The following is a 13,279-nucleotide window of genomic DNA, read 5'->3' on the forward strand; positions in this document are numbered from 1 at the left end:
TACTGCTGTTTTACGGTAGAATATCTGATGAGTGGGCGGTACCTAGCCAGACGAGCTTGCACAAATCTCTACCACCAGTGCTAATCTGTGAGTGTGCATTGTAAGGACGGCCTAATGGTTCCCTTACTATATTGTTTAGAATTGGATTTGGACTGAAATACTGCTGATAATAATATAGGACACCTGAAAGTTCTGTGTCGAAAATTCCCTATAGGAGTTTCCAATGAACACTATAAATATATAAAGTGAATTTCTTTATTTGTTACGCTTTCTCGTCTAAGCTGCTAAACCGATCGTTATTAAATTTTACAGCAAAAGACTTATGCTATCCAACACTGGCGAAACCGCAGGCGAAGACTAGTAAATAATAATCATAAGTAGCAGTGTACGCGGACGTTTGTAGAAAAGATTTTTATACGGCACAAGAAGTGGCTGGGCGTGTACCGTTCACAGTAATGCACAATTAATGGAGCACACGAGCCGCGCCGCAAATTAGATTGGTTCCGTGAGTTCACGCGCTTAGCGTTCGTATTGTGGTTGAGTGCGGGCTAAGGACCTACACACAACTAAGGCAAGAGGTTTTCGATAATTTTCTTTGATTTTTTTCTATTTATTATGCAAGAACTAAGGAATAGATACTAAGGAATATACTCACTACACATGTGTTTGTGCACTTGAGCACTATCCAGCGTAGTTGGCTATTCTCCGTTGAAAATATCAACAGTAACCGAAATCAATAACATTTTCGAAAAGAAAGATATACATATAAAGGAGATATAACTATTAGGGATGTTATCGTGTAATAATCAAATTGTTTGTAAAATGAAATTCCAAAAGTTGCTAAAATATTTCCTTTCTTAGTTTTATGTCACTTATATTTTGGTAAATTCATTAGAATATCCGGTTATATTCGTTCGAGTTCAGGCAGCCTTATCACTTTATATTTTCTTGTAATGAGCGGATTGTATTATGGTTATGTTACACCAAAGGCTTGAATATGAGCGCGGTATAGCCGCTTAAAATGCCACGATGGGGTAACTAACATTTTTAATATATTTCACTGAAAAAATAACAAAAAAAATACATTTAAAGAAATTTCTAAACTTCAAGATTTTTTAAGTCTTGTGATTTATATATACCTATACAATTCTGGACAATCTTAAAAATATATTCAACCACGTTGCTCCAATACAAGTTGGTGGACTTGTAGCAGAATTACATCCAACGGATATAGGTTCTCTCACGATGTATTCTTTAACCACCATCTCAACTATACTTACCCGCATTTGAACTTATTCGACCTTCAAATCTAGAAACATTTTATTACGAAGTGAGGTATTATAATATACAGTATACAGTAACAGCCTGTGAATGGTCCCACTGCTGGGCTAAGGTCTCCTCTCCCTTTTGAGGAGAAGGTTTGGAGCTTATTCCAACTCGCTGCTCCAATGCGGGTTGGTAGAATACACATGTGGCATAATTTCAATGAAATTAGTCACATGCAGGTTTCCTCACGATGTTTTTCTTCACCGTCAAGCACGAAATGAATTATAATCACAAATTAAGCACATGAAAATTCAGTAGTGCTTGCCCGGGTTTGAACGCACGATCGTCGGTTAAGATTCACGCGTTCTAACCACTAGGCCATCTTGGCTTACAATATATATTATATTATAATATAGATACACTATTCGCAGAGACCGCCATAATCGGCTATAGTTCTTAGAATTTTAAAAGAGAAACCACCAGCCATGATATAGTCCACTTACTCATCATCATTGTTCCTGTACACAAAAATAATATCCGCCGAAAACGCAACAAAAATTAAAGCAAGTGAATGCCGGGGCATGTTTGCGTAAAATGAAACGGCCAAGTAGGCGAGGCGGGTTTATTAAAAATTAAAATGTTCCACTAAATTGGCTTCAGTAATCAAGATCCGCCGATAAGAGTCGCTCACCTCGTACCGACTCAGCGCAATAAGTGTTGATTCAATTTTTAATAAACGGTAAATAAAATTATGGGTGTTCTTTTTTTAATTTAATAAAACATTGACAGAGGTTTTTGTATTTTGAGGTTTTAATTGAGATCAACGTCAGTCTTTTTTATTGTGATTTATGACGTAACAATACTTGAAATGATTAGTTCAGCTCAAAGTTTAGATGCTTAATAAAATCAGTTAGATCATGACGTAACTGGATACGTATACGTATTCTATTTATTCAACTTCGTTCAACAATAGCTCAAAACATATTACTAGAGTTCCTTTTTCCAATGAACTTTAAAGATAGATTTAATTTGGAAATCTATATGAAATTATATGTTAGGTATGTACCATAAAGAACGCAATACAAGGACGCTCTGAAGTCTAGCCAGGTTTGTGGATGGTACGATAAGTTATGTTATAATTACTATAAAAATCCATTAGAACTATATTTAGTATTAAAAAGTACTCCAGCTCAATTTACAAATACTAATAGTCATAAAGCGCCATCTGTTGGTAATAGTTATAAAATCTATTCAAACCAGTTTGATCTGGATTCTCAAAAGATATTTAAGTATAGTACTTACTCGCTTCGGTTTTTATTATTTTATAAATAGAAATAAATTTTAAAGTAGTATTATGTGGCATGTTAAAAGACTTCGATCGAAACAATCGATTTATTGAATAATTTAATGTGAATCCGTCTAGACGTTCCAGTGGGATTGAATAAAAATTTATATTTGTCATAAACATTCGCTTTTATTACATTAAATAAAAATTAACACAGACAAAAATGCTCAGTACATTTTACTTCTATTTGTCGAACTTTATTATTTGATAGCTATTATTTTGATTCGATAGGAATTATAGTAGAAAACAAATATTCCAGCCATTAAAATGTATATTCTAATTTCGACAAATGGGGATTTATATTAAAGTGACATTTACAGGAAATTTGCCACTACTGGGCTATGGGCTAACACTAGTTGGTGGAATATACATGTAGACTATTGATATCCGACACATGCAGGTTTCCTTACGATGTTTTGCATCATCGCTGAACACGAGGTGTATTATAAACACAAATTTTAACTTGAAAATACAGCGGTGTTTGCCTGATTTTGAACCTGCAATGATATGATCTCGATTCATGGGGATTTATTTTATATGTATATATAAGTATATATCTCTCACACCAATCAATTTATAATAATTATACAACCACGAAAATATAAAACAAAAAATACACAGCCATATAATATAATTATTAACGCCCAGAATTCATTTGCGGTTTGAGCCCACCAATAGAATTACTGGACCGACCGCGCGCAATTGGAATTTATTTTAGTGCATTTATTTAGCTTTTAGCGATGCGGCAGGCGTATTGCAAATCAATAAACGCTTATAAACGTTTGTATAAATCGTTATTGCGTTTAATATGACGTGAAAATAAGCATTATTTAGATTTATTAGCGGGATTTGATATCATTCGAATATATACGAGCATTAACGTTAATCGCGTTCATGCTTGTTATTGAAATACAGTTTACTTTTTGGGGCGAATATTCTTTGAATGCGATAGAAAAATTCAAGATCAAATATGAGTGAGAATTCTATCATCCTGTTATGTGGTTTAATTTAAAAATACGTAGTAAGTCATATTATTTCTTCCATTCTTGATATCATACTCGAGTTAATATTAATTAAAATCATATTTATTAAATTAAACATTTTAAATAAAAATTTCACAAGTAACAATTTAAAAGTAGCCGAATTTTAAAGATCGTTAGTTTGTTATAACAAATAAAAATGTAAAAAGAAATTCATCAAGCTATAGTAATAGTAGAACGAACGGTGGAAAGGTAAAAGAAAAACAAACTCGTAGCTAATCAATTTATATTCATTTCCAAATAAATTCTAAAGTTTTTATTAATTTTAATCGTTAGCCATATGAACAAATGGACTGCTTAATACCATTTTGACGCAATCACTTTAAGAAATATAAGTCACTTTGTAAACCGTCAATGCGTCGCCGATCATGGGATCATTATTATTTATTTATCAAAAAAATAAACTGATAGGCAACCTAAGTTTTATCATACGACTAAATCTGAAATTCAAAATATTGGTCTTGAATAACTTTAGTTGCATTTAAAATACTTCTACATTTTGAAGGATTATAATCATTTTGCAGCATGTTTCAGTTTTTACGTATCGTGATATTGATTATGACGTTTTGAGCTTCGAAATTCAATTACTTTGCTGTGGATGGCTCTTACTTAAGACCAGATGACCTGTCTCTAAACCTACACAGTAATTCTGAAGCATTTACAAAAGAATCATTCAGTTCTACTTATTTTAATAGTTTTATCTTTGTCTATTTCTTCGATTTAAGAGGAATATTTCTTGTTCTAATTTTAAAAACACGTTAATTTATGTATTTATTAAAGAAACAAAACATACAACAATCTTTTAAATAAATCGTCGAATATAAGTATATGTAATGATTAATATGTTCATATATAATCTTAATAATAGAGGAATGACTGAATAATTACACATATAATTATCCCTTTCTGTTGTCCGTAACAGCTTGTGAATGTCCCACTGCTGGGCTAAAGGCCTCCTCTCCTCTTTTTGAGGAGAAGGTTTGGAGCTTATTCCACCACGCTGCTCCAATGCGGGTTGGTGGAATACACATGTGGCAGAATTTCAGTGAAATTAGACACATGCAGGTTTCCTCACGATGTTTTTCCTTCACCGTAAAGCACGAGATGAATTATAATCACAAATTAAGCACATGAAAATTCAGTGGTGCTTGCCCGGGTTTGAACCCACGATCATCGGTTAAGATTCACGCGTTCTTACCACTGGGCCATCTCGGCTCATTTCTGTTGTCAGTAACTTCTAATTTGAAAGAAAAAGATATGTTCAGTAAATAAATTGTATGAAAAATTTATTACAAATTAATTTATGGAATAATTAAAATATTTAAAACAGAAAATGTAAATAAAATCTGATATTATTAAAAATAGATGAATAAATAGTGTTATAAAATTATTTTATAACACTAGGATTTTAATAATAATGTTATTAAAATAAAAATATAATCTTATAATAGTTTTGTGTGATATCAATTTGAAGACAAACACATTACATTTAGATATGGCATCTTATTAAATTTACACCTCATAGATATCGGAAGTCTATTTTCGTTTTAACCCCGGCGTGAAGTGAACTTATTTATCGTGTTAGTTCGGTTTTTCTATTGACTAACCCTTTCCCAGGAAATAAGCGCTGTTGACATCAATCTACAAATGCTTGAATCAATATTTATATAACGATCGTAAGGTAGTTTGTATAAATCACTGTTCGTTTTCAAATCTGGACCGTGAACTTTTTATGCATCTATAATTTAAATTTCGATATTTTTTATTCCTTGTAAAAAGAAAGAATGAAATCCTGGCCAGTATTATCCAACATGTAATTCAATTTTAATTTGTTTATATATTTAATAATAATGTATTTAAATCACAACAATATATGGAGGCGGCAATGTACGTTACTTTTTTTTTTTTTTTTATAGAATAGGAAGGCGGACGAGCATATGGGCCACCTGATGGTAAGTGGTCACCAACGCTCTTAGACATTAGCATTGTAAGAAATGTCAACCATCGCTTACATATCCAATGCGCCACCAACCTTGGGAACTAAGATTTTATATCCCTTGTGCCTGTAATTACACTGGCTCACTCACCCTTCAAACCGGAACACAACAATATCAAGTATTGCTGTTTTGCGGTAGAATATCTGATGAGTGGGTGGTACCTACCCAGACGAGCCTGCACAAAGCCCTACCACCAGTAAAACTGAAAAACGTTACATAATAAATAGATAAACAATTTGTTTATCAAATACTAAGCTGTATAGTGGAACACTTTTACCTTATTCTATGAGAAAAACAAAAAAAAAAAGATATTGCAACAAGAAATTTCTAGTTTATAGTTACCTCCTTCGATATTAAAAATGGATTCCCGAAAGTTCTTAAGTTCCTTAGATATAACTTCAGATAAAAATGTTAATAATTTTCCCGCGAAACACGATAGTCTACCGCCCAAGTTGTGATGTCTCGAGGTAAACCTAGCGATAATTTGGTTTATAGTTTTCCATCTTGTTAGAATCGTTACGTTCTACGTCTGGAGTGTTGTATATCAAATTTATCACAAACCTTTAACGGTGCTAGTATACTTAACTAGTTTACCGTTTGAGTAGTTTCGGCGCAAAGCATTGATATTTATGATTACCATAAATTTGTACTTTTTAATTTTTTGTACGTATGAGATTAGGCATAGTATGTATATATAACAAGAAGGTCATCTGATGATAAACAGGAATTTTCATGGCGACCACGTCAGTGTATTGAGTTTGCTCATAAAGTCACAGATCTCGTGGTCCTGGGTTCATAAAACGGGTGAATTAGGTATCATGGAAGCGTTACAATCGTGAACAGGTTCGAACCCTTGTGCTATTGTCGTCCCCACTCTTAACACAAGCTGTACGCATTCTAGATTAATTTTATAATTTTAATAGTTAATAAGTAGTTTTCAGTTACTACAACATAAAAAACTACGACGTAAAAAAAAAAAAAACAAAACAACGCCAATAATACCCTGCCTCAGAGAGTGTATTTTAATCCGAGAGCGGGGAATGGCCACTCAATATGTAGTACTACTATTTAATCTGTATATAATATTTATAAATAGGTTTTATATTTTTAAAAATACTAACACATGACAAGCACACATTATACCAATATAGAATATTTTTAAGCATGTTTATATTTTGAACGAGGAACGCGGTAAACAAAATTATATAAAAATATTTTGGAAGAGAAGCAAAAACCGGCGTGTTATGAACAATTTTGCGGCATTTAAATATAAAAATGTTATTTTATTGCACGAAAAATCAAAGCGAGGTGAGTTTATTGTTTTTATTAGTATATATAAGTTTATAACTATTTTGTTTAAAGACAAATATGACTTCGAGTATAAATCTGATTTTTTTTTCGTATATTTTTGACAACTAACATGAATAATGTATTCTGGACATGACTATATTGCGAAGCTTGTATTTTTAAATATCTTTAATATTTGATCAAGCTATTCCTCTAAGTCAAGATCACTGAAAAGAAATTAAAAATATTCTCATAGATAACTAAATGATTTAATAACTAGAATTTATTTTCAAATATTTCCATAAGGTTTGGTAGAAACTTTACGGGAATAAATTTTGAAACGTATTTTTATTAAGTTATTACAAATCTTGGCTTCAGCTTACTTGCTGTTTCTATGTGTTTCACAAGCGATTTGGTGGAAACGGACTGTCATCATAAATATAAAATCTTTTATAGCTTTTCCGTTAAGATGAAAATGATAAATTTAAAAATATCATGTCATCACAATTTAATAATCTCGTATGTATCTTACTGAATATTCTACACTTTTGTATAACTGTTTTTAAACTGTAAAATTGTTTCACTGTCTTCAGATTTAATGGTTGATATATTAAAATAGAGCATTATGACTTCATTCATTTAATAGTAGTAAATAGTAACAGCCTGTTAATGTCCCACTGCTGGGCTAAGGCCTCCTCTCCCTTTTGAGGAGAAGGTTTGGAGCTTATTCCACCACGCTGCTCCAATGCGGGTTGGTAGAATACACATGTGGCAGAATTTCAATGAAATTAGACACATGCAGGTTTCCTCACGATGTTTTCCTTCACCGTTAAGCACGAGATGAATTATAAACACAAATTAAGCACATGAAAATTCAGTGGTGCTTGCCCGGGTTTGAACCCACGATCATCGGTTAAGATTCACGCGTTCTTACCACTAGGCCATCTGGGCTTTTTTTTATTTAATGATTTTATTAAAACATAATTTACATTTGTAAATAAGTAATAATAAATAATATATCACACTTTGTGATTTGTGATTATAATTCATCTCGTGCTTTACGGTGAAGGAAAACATCGTGAGGAAACCTGCATGTGTCTAATTTCACTGAAGTTCTGCCACATGTGAATTCTACCAACCCGCATTGGAGCAGCGTGGTGAAATAAGCTCCAAACCTTCTCCTCAACCAGAGGAGAGGAGGCCTTTAGCCCAGCAGTGGGACATTCACAGGCTATTACGGTTACGGTTACGGTTATATCACACTGCTGAGCCTTCTCTTTTTTTGATAAGAAGCTTACTCCACCATGCTGATTCAATTCGTGTTGCTGGATATTATGTTGAGAATTTGGTCTGACATATGCAGGTTTCCTCACGGTGATTTTCCGCTGAGCACGTGATGAAAGTTCAGTGGTGCTTGTCTAGTTTTGAATCAGAAATCTTCGGTTAAAATATTTATTAGATCCATCCTTACCAATTATGTCACAATGTAGAGCTCAAACAAATTCGAAATTAATGTAAAACTATGTTCTATATTCAAATATTAAATTCAAACTATACAATCTACATATCCATATCCAAAGGGTTGTAACCAACACATCTAAATGCCATAAACTGACATGATATTCATCGCGATTATAAGTGGCTTTAAATCAAGTCGAAGAGAGCCACTGGAGAATTTAACAACAACTAAAAATAGCTGTACTAAATTCAAAAGCCAAAAACGTTTTCTAGTGCTGATAAGTATTTTCAGTTTAATCCGCATCGAGTGAACGAAAACAATAAAACATTTACGATCTTGGATGCACAGCGCAAATACTCTAAACAACTCGACTGTGATTTACAGCTGAGGTTATTGAACGATAAACACTCTTCTATCAGAGCTGCAAATGTAATCTACTTGCCTTTACACCAAACGACTGCGACACGACACCGTCAATAATATCTTCCCGTAATTCTTATTCATAAACGCCTCGCGTTTGACGGCATGACGACATCGGCCATACGTTCGTGTAATCTGTCTTGGCTTTTACCGTTTATTTTTAAATTTTCTTTAAAAAGGTAGACAGACGAATGTGTTACGTAAAGACATAAACAAATTTATAAAGCACCAGTGGTTCTGTAAGAAATTTAAATCACCGTCAATGCGCTGAATATTTAAGAATATATGTCTCATGTATGTATTAATTATACTAGCTCATTCACCGTTCCAATTAAAATACAACAATACAAAGTATTGCTATTTGGAAGTAAGTAAACCAGTGAGAGAGTACCAACCTAATTGACATTTACAAGGCGCTAACTTCATGCAGTTATACTCGCGAATCGTTGACGATAACAACTGTGGTTGATTTTTTATTTATTAAAGTAATAAAGGCAAGCACTCCTAGATTAAAACAATACATGTAATCTAGCGTCTTTTAAATAGTCAATCACACGACACCGTCTGTAATCGTTTCGATTCTTTTCTTATAAGTTTATCTTATATATGAAAAATAATATTTGTTTTTGTTTATATCGTATGCGTTAATATATAGTTCAACTGAATGAGTTGTAAGCATGACATCCATCTAGCACATATCCTTATCGTACGCCTATCGTACTGATCGGACGAGTTTTTATTTATTTGGTAATCCAACGGTTACCATACATAATTATTATATTAGAGGCCTTATCGGATAATTGTTTCATTGCTAATATAAGAGTGAAATGTATTGTTTACATGATTATTATAAAAATGCGGCAACGCGGGTGCTTGGAAAAATGATAACTTGTTTTATATTTAGGTAAGTTTATATAAATACAGGCCTCCTATCTAAGCAAATTTTTTTTTTAATAAAGCAACTCTTTTGGTTTTTATTTTCTCATAAACTAATTTATTATATAAGTAACGCAACTAAAAGATATATATTTTGATATTATTGAATTCATTCTATATTATTTACTTATTTTTTGTACAGCACTAACTTGATTTTGCAAGATTTTTGATTATCTGCAAGAGATCGCTATTAGTGATAAGATTGCCTTTTGCATACTTAATAAGTTAGTCTCAATTTAGTCTCAGCATTTCTGATTTTATTTTCTTCGCTCTGTTTATATAATAAGTATCATTATACTCATGAAAATATCTTTACTGGTGGTAGGGCTTTGTGCAAGCTCGTCTGGGTAGGTACCACCCACTTATCAGATATTCTACCGCAAAACAGCAGTACTTGATATTTTTGTGTTCCGGTTTGAAGGGTGAGTGAGCCAGTGCAATGTGCAAAAGTGTCAATGGGTGGTGAACACTTACCATCAGGTGGCCCATATGCTCGTCCGCCTTCCTATTCTATAAAAAAAAAGATCTTACCAACGAAGAAAAAGAACGCGTGAATCTTAACCGTTGATCGTGGGTTCAAATCCGGACAAGCACCACTGAATTTTGATGTGCTTAATTTGTGATTATAATTCATCTATTTCTATACGGTGAAGGAAAACATCGTGAGGAAACCTGCATGTGTCTAATTTCACTGAAATTCTGCCACATGTGTATTCCACCAACCCGCATTGGAGCAGCGTGGTGGAATAAGCTCCAAACCTTCTCCTCAAAAAGAGGAGAGGAGGCCTTTAGCCCACCATTGGGACATTCACAGGCTGTTACGGTTACAGTTTCGGTATATTGATGTCAATAAGTGTGACGTTTAGTGTAAGACAAAACTTATTCCATCAGCTTACATTGTTAACTGTTTCTAGCCCATATCATATATTCGTAGATTGTTATTATAATATTTGTTTATATATTATTTTGAATGTTCGTCCTAAGTTTTCTTTAATATTAATATCACTAAGATTTGTTTGTTTGCGAAAACTGTATTTCGACTTGGCAAGCGTTAATTTGTTTTGTACGAATTGTGTTATATTTATTGATTTATATAAAAATCGTTTGAATATATATGTATTAAATTTTAAACTTTGTGTCAATAACGTTTTGGTTTTGCACCCAAATTTGACCAGGGAATGTTACTTTCATCATGCACAAAGCACTTTCACTTAGAAATATAATTTTCAGTATCGAAATAGTAATCATTTTGAATCCAGGGCAAGTAACAAGTTACTGTAAAATTATTATCGAAAATCGCTATCGAAAAAACGATAAAAATCGCTCCGTTCTTAATTTTAAAACTTATTTAAATGAAATTCGTTTATATTTAACTTGGATTAAATCCAATACAATCTTATTCGAACCGAACACAATGTTACACAAATATAATATAAAACAAATATTGTTGCAAAGTGTATTTGATTCGCAAATATAAGGAATAACGCCGTATGACATTTTAAAACCAATTCTGAAGCGGTTGAGTAAAGTTTGAGCACACTGAGAGAGTCGAACAGTGCTATGAAAATTAATTCATAAGCCCCAGAGAATTTTTTTGTACAGAATTTCTCTCCACCTCAATGTTCGTACATATCTCAATACAATTCAATCAGATGAATGACATATGAACGCATTGAATACGAACAAACACTTGTACAAGAATTATTTTTTTATGAATACAGAGATTAGCTTACAAATACTTTCGACACTTAGACTCGACGTTCGACCAATATAATGTATCCATGCAAATAAATCTAACGTACTAGCATTTTTTTATAATATTGTTAGGCGGACGAGCATATGGGCCACCTGATAGTAAGTGGTCACCAACGCCCATATACATTGGCATTGTAAAAAATATTAACAATCGCTTACACTAAATTAAGTAAAGACATAGTGTATATTAATATTAATTTTGAGTGAGATTGAATAGCGCGCGTTTGTCCCTACTTCCTGAGTCACATGTCCGTCGCATTCGCGAAATTAGTCCAAACGAATGCCGCATACCGAGAGTGAAATATAAACCATCCAAAATTATATTTGATATAACCATTTTATTTACTTATTTACATATTTTATTGTAGGCTATATAGTAATCATTATTATATAATATAATATAAAATGAGTAGTTTTTTTTATAAAGGGGGCAAATGATTGAATTTGAAGTCTTTTTCAATGCAAAAGATAATTTTATCGCTTATCAGCGATTTATACGACCTTTGAGTCAGAAGATGTAAAAACATCCATCGTCATTTCTATTCCATTTATTAGGATGCAATATGTTCCTTAATGTAATGTTTAGAGAAACGCTTATAATATTATAATGGCATCTGGAGGTTAATCTTAAAATAGTCGATTCACGGATAACCGAGAGTCGGAACCGAGTGAAAGTTATTGTATGAAATTTAAAATACATGTTGTTTCGAAATGAAAATAAAACTAAACGGTCCCGGACGCGTTCTGTAGGAAAACTTTTGAGGAATAAATTATTTTTCGAATACGAAATATTATAAATTTTCATAGAAATGTTTTTTAGTATTACCATTCTATTTGTAATACAATATATAATACCAAATGATTCTAACGGATATGATCCTCCGAATTTCGTTTGACAAATTCCGTTTGCATTGAAGGTCTCAGAGTTCAATTTAGATTTGTGTGCGTAGGTGTGTATATATGTAGAAGTAGAAATGCATTTATACATGCATATATACAGTGAAATGCTAAACCTGAAACTACAGCGTATATACTTGAAAAACCACATGCCGTATTATTGAAAATAGATGAATCTGTCGCTGATGATGATGAAACTCTGTGAAGATATTCAATAAGAGTGCTCATTTTATAAATTGCATTCATATTATTTCATTTTTATTATTCACCCAGCAATCTAACTATAACCACCAACCCGCATTGGAGCAGCATGGTGGAATAAGCTCCAAACCTTCTCCTCAAAAAGAGGAGAGGAGGCCTTTAGCCCAGCAGTGGGACATTCACAGGTTGTTACAGTAATCTAACTATACTCCGTAATTGTGAAAGCATACTCAATTTCTAATAAATTTCAGTACGAAATTAAAAACACGAATTAAGCTCACAAAAATTCAGTGGTGCTTGCCCAGGTTTTGAATCTTAACTAAAGACTCGGGGTCTTTAGTTAAGATTAAGAAGTGTTCTTATTTCATAAACTTAATTATTAAAAACTTAGTAATAAATATATAAATATATAAATATAAATATATAATATAGTATTTTTCTATATAAAGTTCCTACTATATTTCGAATTCGCCGAAAGTTAGTATTTCCTTACCGTTTCTACATAATATTTCGAGAATTTTCCGAAAAAAAGATAATATATGATATATAAATATGAAAATAATACCTGGTATTATCATATCTGTGAACTCGTAAAAAGTATATACAAGTACCATATTTTTATTCTATGACGTCATTTGGTTACAAATATACAAAAAACAAGTCAATTTGAAAGCAA

At 32.4% G+C, this 13,279-nt stretch overlaps 1 protein-coding gene and 1 long non-coding RNA gene across 6 annotated transcripts in view; one reads left to right on the forward strand and one right to left on the reverse strand.

The window, feature by feature from the left end:
• LOC126776125 (uncharacterized) overlaps positions 1-13,279 on the forward strand; it is a 585,155-nt gene that overhangs the window by 472,905 nt on the left and 98,971 nt on the right. Inside the window, exon 1 of one of the 5 annotated variants that reach the window (XM_050498424.1) lies at positions 4,432-4,442. The exons of 3 other annotated variants lie outside the window; for them this stretch is intronic. The gene's annotated coding sequence lies outside the window, so the exon portion shown is untranslated. Of the gene's footprint in view, positions 1-4,431; positions 4,443-8,993; positions 9,008-13,279 lie in introns of those variants that run through there. One more of the 5 variants, XM_050498426.1, reaches the window with a different exon arrangement.
• On the reverse strand, positions 838-1,951 carry LOC126776131 (uncharacterized). Its single transcript, XR_007669933.1, has 2 exons — positions 1,770-1,951; positions 838-1,060 (listed from the first exon to the last, which is right to left on the reverse strand). It is a non-coding gene; the product is annotated as an uncharacterized LOC126776131 (long non-coding RNA).

This window comes from Nymphalis io, chromosome 19 (assembly GCF_905147045.1).
Source record: "Nymphalis io chromosome 19, ilAglIoxx1.1, whole genome shotgun sequence".
NCBI classification, from domain to species: domain Eukaryota; kingdom Metazoa; phylum Arthropoda; class Insecta; order Lepidoptera; family Nymphalidae; genus Nymphalis; species Nymphalis io.